At 42.4% G+C, this 14,493-nt stretch overlaps 1 protein-coding gene across 1 annotated transcript in view; it reads right to left on the minus strand.

Moving 5' to 3' along the window:
* Positions 1-14,493, minus strand: part of FOXO1 (forkhead box O1) — a 46,901-nt gene that overhangs the window by 17,812 nt on the left and 14,596 nt on the right. The window lies entirely within an intron of this gene.

The following is a 14,493-nucleotide window of genomic DNA, read 5'->3' on the forward strand; positions in this document are numbered from 1 at the left end:
GCCTGAGGATCCAGCACAGATGAGAACCCTTCAGGCTCATGCCCCAGCCCCAGCTCAGCTGGTTCTGGAGGTGGGGACTCCTGTGCAGGCTGGGATTCCTCCGGTTCAGCCTCTGAGTCTGAATCCCAGGCCATCACACTTGCATAGTCAATGGTTAGGATTCATGGCAGTGGCTGCCCAAAACCTCTAGAGAGCACCAGGCTGGGGAATGAATGTTGGTGTAGAGAATACCAATGGCCTGCAAAACGTGCAAAACAGTTATCCACACTCCCAGAGATAATTTGTAAGTGGGCCTCTTGGTAGAACAGCTTCCTCTGGAAAAATCTCACTCCACACCACACAATATTTCACCTCCTGCAAAAAGTGGAACACTGGAAAGTGCAACATGCTACCCAGAGGTTATCGAGCATGGGGAGGCTAAAATGACCGAAGCCATTTAGAAAGAAAATCATACCTGGAATTGAATGGTATAAAATATTATAACAAACCCACTGTGACTGTTCTCAGTAAGTAACACTGCAATGTTAGTTCATTTTTCTTTTTTAAGAAGAAGAACCATTTAAAGCAACTCAGTCTGATGGTAAAGGTAAAGGGACCCCTGACCATTAGGTCCAGTCGTGACTGACTCTGGGGTTGTGGCGCTCATCTCGCTTTATTGGCCGAGGGAGCCGGCGTACAACTTCCAGGTCATGTGGCCAGCATGGCGAACCAGAGCAGCGCATGGAAACGCCGTTTACCTTCCCTGCTGGAGCGGTACCTATTTATCTACTTGCACTTTGATGTGCTTTCGAACTACTAGGTTGGCAGGAGCAGGGACCGAGCAACTGGAGCTCTCCCCGTCGCGGGGATTCGAACCACCGACCTTCTGATCAGCAAGTCCTAGGCTCTGTGGTTTAACCCACAGCGCCACCCACATCCCTTATGGTACCCCTGATTAATTGGGCAACATATATATCTTAAAGAGGGATTCTCCATCCTCTCCCACATGAGGGAATGTCTCTTCTAAGGCGACACCTACTATACACATCTGCAAGTATAATTCTTGCTTTAGAATTGTTTTTTTACTCATATGCCAAATTAACAGACTGATCAACTAAACTCGTATGATTCACAGATCTCTTTACTTAACACTACCCAGTAGGCTAAACACCACCCAGAACTCTAAGGTGCTTTGGGAAGATACAGGATTTCTACGCAGAGGGAATTCCACAATTACCCACTACGACATGCTCTTATTATTCAGACAAGCAGTCAAGAAAGTGGTGTCAACTGATTTTATCAATGGTCTTCTCTTCCTTGGGATGGGATATCTCTGGGATATCACGGATTTTATAGGTGAAACACAGTCACTTCCAAACTGGCCTGAAAAAGGATAGGGAGCTAGTGCAGCTTGTGAAATACTGTACATCACGCGCTCTATAACACACCCCTCACCAGTTTACACACTAAACACACAAACCAAGTTTACCTTTTATAATATTTACAATGGGCAGCATACTAAAACTGCAGGTATTAAGAGGATCAGGGATCAAGGAAGCCAGTGGTTACACAGGGCTACAGAAGCTTGGCGTCTGATTATCATCCTAGCCTATGTAAACATTTTGAAAATGCCACTTGTAGAAGAGCTCTATCCTTTCTAACACTGACAAATAAAACATCTTAGACTACTTTAGCCCAGGCTTTGTTGCTATTCAGTATTTCCTGCAACGCCAGAGTCATAAAACAGGAATGCAGCAGTCCTTTCTGATGGGCCATAGGCCAAGAACCTCCATTGTTTTCAATGGAGGCACGCTAGAACTGGCATGACACACTGGAAATGACACTGGAAGAGGCACCCTTTTTCACACTAACTCCCCCGTCGTCCCTTCCCGTCACAGGATGAGTTGTTCTCAAAAAATTCCAGTACTGTACTACTAACACCAAGGGGGGGGGGACGGGACACACAGACACACACACACACACACACACACTACACATACTATAATGAGAAAGACAGTGTCTGCTTCATTTTTATCCCACCCATCCTCCGCGGAGCTCAGAGCTGACTTTGAAGGCTTCCTGCAGTACCACAAAAACTAGCTTAAAGTATATGAATGGGATAGGCAGCAACTAAGATCAAAAGGCTTGCAAGTTGCCTCTGGGAATTTATCAATGCAGTGTCTACAAGACTATATAATTCTATACAGCATCAGTAGTTTCTAACTGTTATTTTACACAAAGCGTTTATTTCACTGCTGATAAAACAGCACATTATCAATACTTTTAACCTGCTTACTTTAAAATATGACACCCCACCAGTGCATCAAGGTTTAAGACAGGCTTCCTCAATCTCGGCCCTCCAGATGTTTTTTGGCCTACAACTCCCATGATCCCTAGCTAGCAGGACCAGTGGGCAGGGATGATGGGAATTGTAGTCTCAAAAAATATCTGGAGGGCCAAGGTTGAGGAAGCCTGCTTTAAGAGTACAATTCTGCTTTTTTAAAAGTTATTTGTGGCCTTTTTAAAAAAAGATTTCCTCCAGTTTTCACTTCTTTATAATAATAAAAAAATCATTTGGCAGGCAATACATTTTCTGCTTCAAAATGTTTATTTTTGTTCCTTCAAGTTATTGTCTGCCTAGCCACAATTTCTTTCCAGGCAGCCAAAAGGAAATTAGTAGTATCAATGTTTTCCACTGGGGTGGACAGAAGGCAGACTGCAGCCCTCAGTAGACCAGCTAAGATCCTGCTGGAATTTAAGTAAACAATATTAGACTAGGATCTAACCCTTAGGTAGACCTATAAAGCAAGAGCACAAAGGCTTCAATCCTACATCTACACACAAGTAAAGACCAGTGCTTCCCCCCCCCAAAAAGAAATGTTTAGGGGTACTCTCATTTTGACTCAAGATGTTCAAATCAGGAAAAATAAGTACAGTAAATGGACAAAAGTACAAAGATTCACAAAATGTTTAGGGGTATTCGTACCCATACATCCCCGCAGAAAAAAGCAATGGTCTCAACTAATGGAGAATTCCTTAGCAGGCACTCTTGCTTTCTAATCTAATACACCTCAGTGGACATGAAAGATTCTAGAGCAGGCATAGGCAACCTCGGCCCTCCAGATGTTTTGGGACTACAACTCCCATGATCCCTAGCTAACAGGACCAGTGGTCAGGGATCATGGGGATTGTAGTCCCAAAACATCTGGAAGGCTGAGGTTGCCTATGCCTGTTCTAGAGAACTCACAAGTTATTAGCCTGACTCTAGCTCAGGAGTCAGCAAACTGTTTCAGCAGGGGGCCGGTCTACTGTCCCTCAGACCTTGTGGGGGGGGGGCAGACTATATTTTGAAGGGAAAAAATGAATGAATTCCTGTGCCCCACAAATAATCCAGAGATGCATTTTAAATAAAAGGACACATTCTACTCGTGTAAAAACACACTGATTCCCGGACCGTCCACAGGCCGGATTTAGAAGATGACTGGGCCAGATCCGGCCCCCGGGCCTTAGTTTGCCTACCCATGCTCTAGCCTAATGCTCTAATCAGTAGTGACCATGTCCAAATTTTCTGGGCATAGTACAGTGTCTTTTATTGCCTGTAGTTGAGCAGTTTTGAGCCCATGTTGCACACAAATATCTTAACCGATCTTGGAATATCAGCTGTTTTCCATGAGTTTTTCTGCAAATGGATCAACAGCGCCAACAATCATTGCTAGTAGCTGTAGTGATATCCGTAAGTTATTGTGTCCACAACACAACAAGACAATTTAATACTTTATGTATGATAAACTGGATACTATCAGGTTTTAGTACCATATGAGAAAGTACAATCAAACTTTTGGAAAACAGAAAACTATACCAGGACACAGGCACAGTCATGGTCACAAAACATTTGTGGACTAGTATTATCTACCAATTTTGCATGGCCAAGGAGTTGGAAAGATGAACAGCTTTTTCCAAATTAGGAGGAATATGGAGACACTGTTTGAAATCCAAGTTCAGTCACTGACTGAAGGGTTTTGCCTTGGCCATTTTCCAAAAATGAAGTCCTTCAGAGGATGAAAAGAAATAGACTTTGAAGTTGCTGATGTTAAGCTAACATGTAGGCTCAGTAGATGGTCACTAGAAGTTCAGATGGTCTGTGCCCCTTAAAAAGGAGGTAACAGTACACCAGAAGTGCAAGCCGTCGAAACCAGCTTATTTTTCTATTAAAAGTACTGCGTGTTCGTCAACAAGAAAAGGTGCTCAAAACCTCATTCACTGGGAGCCTTCCTAAAGTAAGATTAAACATGTAGAGCACTCTATGTAAGCGAGACACACAAAATATCTTGCCAGGCAGAAGCTCCTCTGGTCCATGGGCAAGTGAAGGAAACATAGTTTGGAAAAACCTGCATAGTCTAGAGCAGGGTTTCCCAAACCTGGGTCTCCAGCTGTTTTTGGACTACAACTCCCATCATCCCTAGCTAGAAGGGGCAGTAGTTAGGGATGATGGGAACTGTAGTCCAAAAACAGCTGGAGACCCAAGTTTGGGGAACCCTGGTCTAGGAGGAGCAGGCGATCCTTTTGAAGATGATGACAGCCTCCAAAAGTGGGCAGGGGCAAAGCAGGTCAGAGCACCTCTACAAAAAAAGGTAAGATACAGGCAGCTTACAAAAGCAGAGCTTAAGCCTGCAATAAACCAGATTTATTTGGTTTTTTTTAAAAAATAAACCACAGTTTGTAACATTAGCAGCTAGTTTCAGATCATTCAACATCTGACCTGAAAAACAAAAGTCTCATGAAATGACCAAGGGCCCTGGTACCATCCACCACCACTCACAGACACTTTATTTATTTCTCTTTCTGAGAGTTGATTGAAAGCTCTTCAACTCCCAGAACAGGCAGACAAATGTGCAGGATTAGGGGCCAAACTACAGCAACCAGAGAGTTATTCCCAAGGACACAATGCACTGCATTTTATGGTTGAGTCTTTCACAGCTCACACATGCACCAGCCTGCCTGCCAACACCTCTTCTTTTTGCAAAGGTGGCACTAGATCAAAATGAAGGTGCAAGAGGTGCCAGGGGGCACCTGGTGCTGCACTGAGGAAAGGCCAAGGGTGGCAGGTAGCCGGCTGGTTGCCTAGACTAGAGAGTTAACTTCACTAATAACCGGTACAAAATAGTTGACTTCAGGGACACCATTTCCCTTTTCGCACCAACGAGGTGAAGGATGTGTGTGCGTGTTCTGCCATCCATCTGTCTCCAGAGACAATAGAGGAGTATACCTTCAGGGATAAAGTCAAACCATTGGAGAATTACAGTGCTGGCTGTGGCTGTAGAGACTGATAGGGGAGAGAAATGTTTTACTGCAGGTGGGACAGATAAAGGCACCCGATTTTGCTGCTACAGGTGCACCATAGTGTTTATTTTCTCTACGCTCCTCCCAGTGGTCAAGGTTAAGGACAGATGCCATCTTTTAGCCTACTGACAGAGGTGATCACGGGAGCCACGAAGCAGGTAGGGCATCTACCAGTGGGTTTCTCCACTATTTTAAGGAAAAATGAAAGCACTGTTTGAGTACTTGTTTCCACTAAATTTGTAAACTTCAGATAAAACAGCAAACCACTTAATTCTGCCATCACACACACACACACACATGCAGCGTTGTGGCAATCTGTACAAAATAGGTTTAAAATTAGGAAAACAGGTGTTCCAAGGTCAGTCACCCTTTAAACAGGCCATTAATTATCTTCCATCTGCTTCCTGTTGCATGCCAAAGACCCCAACGTTCACCTTGTTCAGTCAACCATGTATATTACTTTTGCATATATAATATAAGCAAATAACAGAACTATAGTCTCGTGTATTGTACGAGTAACCCTCCTACAGAAGCTAACATTTTAGCTTTCAAAGTTACCATTACCACTTTCTTGAACTATTTTTTCCCATTGTTGTATTTTCTTTGCCTATTCTTTGAGTCTTAAGATCAATAACACACTGGATTTCAAACCATGAGGAATACAGTCCTTAAAAAAATTATAATAACCTACATGTAATACGAAGTTGCAAGCAGGAGAAAGTAGAGCAAAAAATAGGTTTATCTGACCAGTCAAATACTGCCAAACATTAGAACAAAGAGAGATTAATTACAATAACTATATGGCTGAGGGTTCCTGAGTATGTGCAGAGTTTTTCCAAGGTTAACGAAATTTTTCAAAAATAGACTCAAGGGCGGTGAGTCCCTGAGCATATACAGAAGATATTTCCTTCATGAATTGTATGCTTTCTGCAATGCAGTTGGTTTCTGCTCCTAAATGATATTACGCCTTAGTGTCATTCCCAAGCTGCACTAAGGAACAGGAGGCCCTCCTACCAGCTTAACAAAAAGCTAAACTTGCCCTCCATCTGTTTTGGGACTACAACTCCCATCATCCCTAGCTAACAGGACCAGTGGTCAGGGGCGATGGGAATTGTAGTCCCAAAACAGCTGGAGGGTCAAGTTTGGCCATCACATAGACAGTGAATTGGTTTTTGGGGTTTTTAATATGAAGGAAGCCTTTAACTAGGCAATCCTCCTTCTGCATTCCTACACGACCTTTCTAAATGTCTTTGTTAGCTTCAAAATTAACCTACTAAAAATTCCCTAAAACTTGGGTGTAAAACAGTCAGAAAAGATAACACGGCACTGCTTTAGCAAAGATAGCCATCTGACTGTTCATGCTCAGTCTAGAAAGTTACTTGGGAGGGGGAAATGCTATGCCTTAAATTTAAAAAGATTTTTTGATGAGTGGGGTAAAAAATGGGAAAGGAGGAGAGATGAAGGGGCCTGGGCAAAAACAAAACAAAACACATTTTTAAAAATGGAAAATTTCAGGGAAGGACTTTTCTCAAATGAAAATTAGAAAAAAAAATTGGGGGGGAACCCTCTTGTGAGTTATTTTCTTTTAGAATAAATGAAAGTATTTAAAAGATTTGTTTATGTAAGATAATCCATGGCATTAGAGAATGATAATTCTGACATATACAACCCACAAATTCAAGATGCATTTCTGTACCCTGAGGGTCCTGCCTTCTTCATGTGGGGAACATATAGAGCCTGAACAGATTGTGAATTACAGTGGTACCTCGGGTTAAGTACTTAATTCGTTCCGGAGGTCCGTTCTTAACCTGAAACTGTTCTTAACCTGAAGCACCACCTTAGCTAATGGGGCCTCCCGCTGCTGCCGTGCAACTTCTGTTCTCATCCTGAATCGAAGTTCTTAACCTGAGGTACTATTTCTGGGTTAGCGGATTCTGTAACCTGAAGCGTCTATAACCTGAAGCGTATGTAACCCGAGGTACCACTGTACTGCTCTGCCTTCTGGTGACCTTTGATCTAGACTGGAGATAAACAGCATCCTGCATCTGTTCTGTTTTGACCTGGCCGCTCCCTTGCGATTTATATTTTCACCTCTTCCCTCAAGTGACTGTGACAGAAGCAACGTATTACTACCCTGCCTTGCTGGAAGATAAAAAGGTGGGCTAAACCTAGGGTTGCCACATTTCAAAAACTAAAATTCCTGACACCACCAAAGTTTTAGGAAACCACCAAAATTGTTGAGCTTTTTTTAAAAAACAACAAGAAGAAACAAAAACTGTTAAGCAATTGAATTGCTTTTTTGGGTGCAAACCTGATTTTTGCTGTTTTTTCCATCACGTTGCAATACATCCAGGGTTTCCCTGACAGTTTGACAAAAATCCCATTTCTGCACCTGAAAACTAGGACACGTCAGGAATTTTCCTGACATAAGGCAAGCCTACCTAACTCTGAAAAAAAAATGTTCTGGGTGCAAAAGCCTCTGAGGAACAATCTGAAAGCTCTAACGAAGACCCACAGGGGAACTGTGCTTATAAAACTATGGCATTTATGGGTTTAAATTTCAGAAATATGTGAAAGAATATCACTTTATATTCTTACTAAGCTGTAAATGATGTATTTTATGAGTCAAAGTAGAAAGATCAGTTAAGGTTTGATGCAAAGTAAGTACTGTACTGTATATATTACAATTTCAATGGGATTTACTAATGAGTCAACCTACATAGGATTGTGATGTTAGTTTTGTAGCAGAACATCTGCGTCACAGTCATTTGAGGGAAGAGATGAACAGGTCAACCAGAAGGGAGTGGTTCTCAACCTGTGGTTCCCCAGATGTTGTTGGACTACAACTCCCATCATTCCTAGCCAGCATGACCAGTGGTCAGGGATGATGGGAGTTGTAGTCCAACAACATCCCACAGGTTGAGAACCACTGAGTTAGGACCGCAGGTGCATTATACTTGCTTCTTCTAGTATCTCCAAACTAGACCAAAGGTCATCGGAAGAAGGCAAGAAGCAATTCATAAGCAATGAAAGCCCTTTGTGCTTTTCTCACAAAGATGGCAACACTCTCAAGCTGCAGAAATGTACCTTGGATTTGTCATATATGTCCACAGAATACACCAGAATAATCATTCTAGTGCCACATAATGCCTTACATTCAAGTCTTCACACCTGAGTAAAACTAGATCATAAAAGTCATTCTACTCTTTCCAAGTATATTTTCAACTACTGTTCTGATCCTGAGCATCAATGGTAGGACAAAAGGAAGTTATGCAGATTTCCGTTTATATTCATGTAAATTGGGGGGGGGGGGTTCAGCTCATTTTCCCCAAACCGTGCCCACCTGCCAGACAGCTGACATTACTCTGATGGGCATTAGTTGATAGGTGGGGTTCAATTCTGTGTTGTCTGCACCCATAAGTTCACAACAAGGAGTTGGTGTGTGAAGCCAAAGCAACAGGATTTAACCCTGCCCATCAGCTTATCCTTATAAAACCTCCACTCATCAGCTGATGGGATAGTTCAATCCTTCTGGATGCTATTTCACCCTGCTGCTGATGTCAGCAGAATATAATGGGAAATTTCATATAACGGGAAATTTCTTAGTTTCAACTTCCTTTCCTTCTATCCTAGATGCTCAGGGCTAATTCACATTATATTACCTTATCTTGATGATAAAAGTATGAGGTAAGCTAGTTCAAGAGAAACTTTATAGTTTCTCAACTTGGTGCCCGCCAGATGTTTTGGACTTCAGCTCCCATGAAGTTTGGCCAACGGTATGGAATGATGGGAACTGAGATGGTAATTGAACCTTCATCTGCAGAACCCAAACTTATACTACTAATGCTATCCATTCTACCAAACTGCAGTATAAAGAAAGACAGAAGTGTGTTTGCGTTCACAGAATCTGACAGGAGTAAAGATGTTTCTTCCTGAAAACCAGCTTTGAACTTGTTGCTTGCTTCCATAGTGGAAATTAGCAGCCATTGTTAACACTTAATGAGAAAGAAAACAAAGCTGAGCTTTCTTTGGCTAGAATTTAAGGTTAATTTTAGAAGTCAGTCGGTAATTACTCAATGAAAGTTTGGCCAGAACACTAAAGTCAATCCTCTAATTCTTGCAGGATTTTTCCAAGGCTACTGAGACAACCTCCTGTTGAATAAATAAGGCATCCTGCTCCATTTCCTCAGACACAGATTGAAAAGACTGAAATCTGAGTAGTGATCATATACAGTGATACCTCTGGTTACGTACTTAATTCATTCCGGAGGTCCGTTCTTACCCTGAAGCACCACTTTAGCTAATGGCCGCGCAATTTCTGATCTCATCCTGAAGCAAAGTTCTTAACCCGAGGTACTATTTCTGGGTTAGCGGAATCTGTAACCTGAAGCGTATGTAACCTGAAGCGTATGTAACCCGAGGTACCACTGTATACTTACTGTCTCTATTTCATGCATATTTTATTACCCTTGGTGAAGCAGAAAATATTATAAAGGACCTGAACTACAAAGTAATTAATAAGTTATATTTTTATTTTGAGCACTTACTGCAGTTCAAGTACATAAGAACAATCCTAAATAAATTAAGGCAGCATAAATTACCCCTGCTCAGGAGCGTGGCTACTGCCAGCTGAACCAGTCTAAGCCTGGCATAAAGAAAACAAGCCTTTAAGATAAAGGCAAGTTCTGCCAGGTTGCCAAGTCACATGACTGCGCTGAAAGGAACTGCGATTCAGCACAAGTCCTCCCTGCCTAACCCCTTCCCTGGACTGCTGATTTTTCAAGGATTACACCACTATTCTGGGCTCACCCAGATGAGCCCTGGTTTAGCTGGGATGAGGTACTTAAGTTGGCATAGTCTGGTTCTGCTGGGATCTGGACAGCTGAGGCAGAGATCTGCCACATCCTAACTCACTCATCCTGGAGCATCTTGGGTTTAGACCGTTCCCTTAAAGTGCTTAAACCAGCAGAGTGATTATAACTAGGCTTCCCAGAAGCTCCTCCACTATTACATACATTTCTTAGTCTTCTCAGCAAATTAACTTAAGACCCTTTTCAAGAACAAATACATTTTAATGTAGTCCCTGCCTATCTATAGTACAGTAAATCTGCACAGAGGTCATTTAATTTGATGGTCAGGACAATCTTTCAGAAATCAGAAGTACCTTGTTTGTAGCTCACTACAAGCAACAGGTAACCCCTCATTGGCACCCAAGTTGCTGTTCTAGTATCCCCTATTATTTTGCTTTTAAAGGCCTGAGGGTCAAAAGGTTCCCAGCAAGTCAGAGCTGAAATAATAAATGGCTTATTTTCCATCCTGGTAGAGGAAATACATCACGACCCATTGTGGTGCACTCACAGATGCTGTTTTTACAGGAAAGTGTAAAAATAACTGAATCAGTTTGCCTTGCTACTTGCATTCAAACAAAGACCCTTACTTCAATTCATACTGGAAAAGAAACGCATGTTTTCAACACATTCAATGAACTTAAGAAGGAAGCTGTCTTAAGAAGGGAAAACATTAGCATGCTAATTATTTTAAAAGTGGAAGAAACTTTGCAAAACATGCTTTGCCAGGGCTGCACGAGCCCATTGCTATAAAGCACCTTGTCCCTTATGTCTAAGAGAAAGCTTGGGCGTAGACTACTTTGGCTCTAGAGCTTTTAGTGTCGCTGGGCTTTTGCTATTCCTCTATCTGCAAGATGCAATCCTATATCCACCTGCTGCATTAACTCTGATAATTGTTTCAGTTGACATATAAAGGTCTACACTGAAAAACTGGTTCCACATAGCCCTTAATATGCTACTATATTGTCCAGCAATGTGCTTCCCCACTTCCAAGAGCCTCCTATAATGTTTAAAAATCAGTCCTGCTCTGGAAAGTTCCCCTGCACTGCAAATTTAAAGGTGTCCTCCTGCAAATTCTGTCAGCTTTATTTATTTCTGTTCAACAAAGATGGAATAATAGCAATTAATAGCCCATTAGTCAGGTTCTGTTCCCTCTTGGAAGGGTTTAATTGCTGGCTTTCTTATATTATTAGTTTCTTTTAGAGTGAAATCATGCTATTTTGCTTTTAAATCAATTAAAAAATACAAGGAAATCAGTACTGTACTTAACCCCACCCACAAGTAGGCTAATTAATCAGCAATCAATCACTATTTCCTAGCCATGCTGAGCAGGAAGCAGTAGAACTGGCAGACCTGCAAGCCAAAAGCTTTAATTAAAGGTACAGTAACTCTCAAAGCTCCTGTGCTGCTTTGTTTGTCCAGAATGAGTTTATTGTTTGTTTGCTTGTTTTTCTAAAAAAGCTACTACAAATCGGTCTGTGGGGAAACCAAGCACTGGAACGCACAACCACACGATGATGCTCTCAGGGCAGATAAGGGGGGAGAAAAGAACAATACACTCAATAACGTAGAAAAGCAGCAAAAATACAGAACGTAAGAACACAACAGAACTGAAAGCCTCCTCTTATGTGTGGGTTGTGCTACATAAGGATCCGGACTTGGAAAATTTGCAGGTCAAGTGCAGAGTTGCATGGAGCAACACACATACACCCACACACCCACACAGGCAGTACTCTTGAGCTCATTGATGTGCCTGCTGTTCCTTGAGGCATTGGCCAATGCAAGGTGTATTCAACCAGTGCTCCAACCATCTTTCACTGTATCCTTGCTGCAAAAGTGAGAAAGGAATGCCTGGGGACACCGCCAGTTAAGCAGGTAGGGAGAGATTTGCAGGGACGGGCAGCACAGCAGGTGCAGAGGGCAGGAGAGCAGGACAGAACTGGAGACAAAGCTGGATCCCCTGGGCCACAGTGGAAAGGAGCAGTGTGGAGTCTCCAACTCTGGATTGTCCAGGAATCTGTGGGTTGTACTCCCTGTTACAACCACTCACCAATTTTGTCTGCAGTGCTTTGCCTCCATGCTGGAGCCTCCCGCTAGAGAGCCATTGCTTGAAAGGTGGCGATTTTCCTCCACCAGCCTCCTGCTGAGGTTGCTTTTAACCTGCACCTTGTTGCCAGTGTTCGAAACTCCCATTGTTCTAGGCGCATTTTGCAACAGGGAATTTCACTAGCGCAAGCAGTTTCTGAGCACTGTGTGCAATACTGCGCCTAAGATTTCAGGAGTGGAAGGAAAAGAGGACTTTTTCTGCCTCCTCACTTCCAGCTACTCTCTGAAGACTGGAGAAGAGACCCCCTTAAGAATATTAGGGGGTGGGCAGGGGAAGGACTAGACTGTGTGAAAAATGAACACAATATTTTAGCTGCAGTTCATTCATTTTCAGTTTTGTATTCTTGTTATATAAAAAAAGCATGCCTAGACATTCCCTTGTTGTGCCCATAACCTCAGTTTAAGGTGCCATTCAGCTCCTAGCTTTCATATCTGAGTTTCTAACACTGCTTGTTGCTGTCCATGTCTGAGTACCAGCCAGGATTGTGGGGGAATAGTGGGGGCAAGGTGTAGTGCTTTCCAGCTTTGCTGTTGTGCTTAAGGAATCTACCTCTATTTGGCTAGGATTCCTTCAAAGTGGAACTCTGATGAAGGCTACATATTTTCAACATTTTCAAAAAGAAATGGGCTTTACTTACAATCGCAAAAATATTCATGAGCGAGCTCTAGCATTTAAGCTCTAGCATGACACTTTTAATCTGCTGTTCGATGTCAAAAGTTTTGGATAATTTTCTTATTGTGTTTTGGGGTAATTTGTTCATTTTATGTATATGATAATTACGGTACTCATTTTGAATTTGGGAGCTCTGAATTTAATGAAGCAAATAAATTCGGAACAGAAATCCCCCAAACCACTATGGAGGCATAGTGAGACATTAGGCAAGGTTATTTTCCAGCCAAACAAACGGACACAGTAAGATTGTTAATATCTGCTTGGTGTGGGTTCCAATGCAAGCGCTCCTTTTGCTTTTGGAATTTTTCATTCTTGTTTCTATCCATACGTACACATTTATTTTTGCCACTACCTAGGACTAGCAGGTTTTGGACTTTTCAATTTGTTTATTTTAAAATCTTGTTAATATCACAATTGCAAGCACCCACCCCCTAATATAAGACACAGTGTGCTATAGCAGGGTAACTTTAACGAGAAATTGTGAATATCAGGTCCTCTGGATCATTAAGTGGTCAGATCTAGCTTCTGCTTACAGCCCATACATACAACCCACAGGCCACAATGAGCCAATGGCCAACTTCTGATGAAACCTCTCCCTTCTGATTCTGTCCCCCATGCCATTCGAAGGCTCCTTCGCTGTTCCCAACATTATGAACTTGTCAGCAGGGAGGCATGAAGCAATCTCGGTGCCAAAGGGAAGGGATACTTAAATCTCCCATGTACCAAGATGGGGGTGGGAAAATAAGTGGATAGTTTTTTTAGGGGGTGCACAAGAGATAATTGAGGGGGGCAAGAGAAGGAGCTCACGTTCTGCCCACACTGACTGCCAACCCAGCCCCCAAGTGCCTCTTCCTTACCCCCACCTCCTCCAGAGCAAAAAAGTTGTCCACCCTTGGCTTACAGATGTACTAAACTAATCAGTTAATAAAGGAAACAATGGCGAAGAAAAGGAGGCATTTCCATCCAGACGAATGGCAGAAATACCTCATTAATGAGGCGCAGCATTTTCAGCATGAAACCGGAAATGGTGGTGAATTGTGAGCTAATCAGAACAAAGAGTGGCAGGTCTCAGGATGCGGTGCAGACTGAGCTGCCTTCTTATGAGACACACCCTGTGTAGCTCAGAGATAAGGAACAGGGCCTAGTTAAAAGAGCAAGATGTTCATTGCCTAAGCAATCTGTGACATTTTTAGGTGCAAACCAGCAGTGTCTGATAGTGCCTTTCAATTCTGTTGAACATCACAGTTTGTGGAAACACATAAAATATATTCAACACTATCCTTGGTGGTTTCTTCCTAGCACTGGAAGTGCCTATCAACAACTACTCTTTAAAACCATTACTGTCACAATGGGTATGTAGAATCAACACATTCTTGCAATTGTAGGCAACAACAAACTAGGCAGTTCTGCTTGGGGAAAACCTTGCAAAGAATATGCTTTCCTGGAAATCTAAGGTTTGGATTTCATTCTTTTTATCTAACTTTTATGACTGCGGGGGAAAATCTGAAGAAGTGTGAGGAGCATCTGCTGAGGACCAAGGATAACTCT

The sequence above is a fragment of the Podarcis melisellensis genome, assembly GCF_964234715.1.
Source record: "Podarcis melisellensis genome assembly, chromosome: 3".
In the NCBI taxonomy this organism is placed as follows: Eukaryota; Metazoa; Chordata; class Lepidosauria; order Squamata; family Lacertidae; genus Podarcis; species Podarcis melisellensis.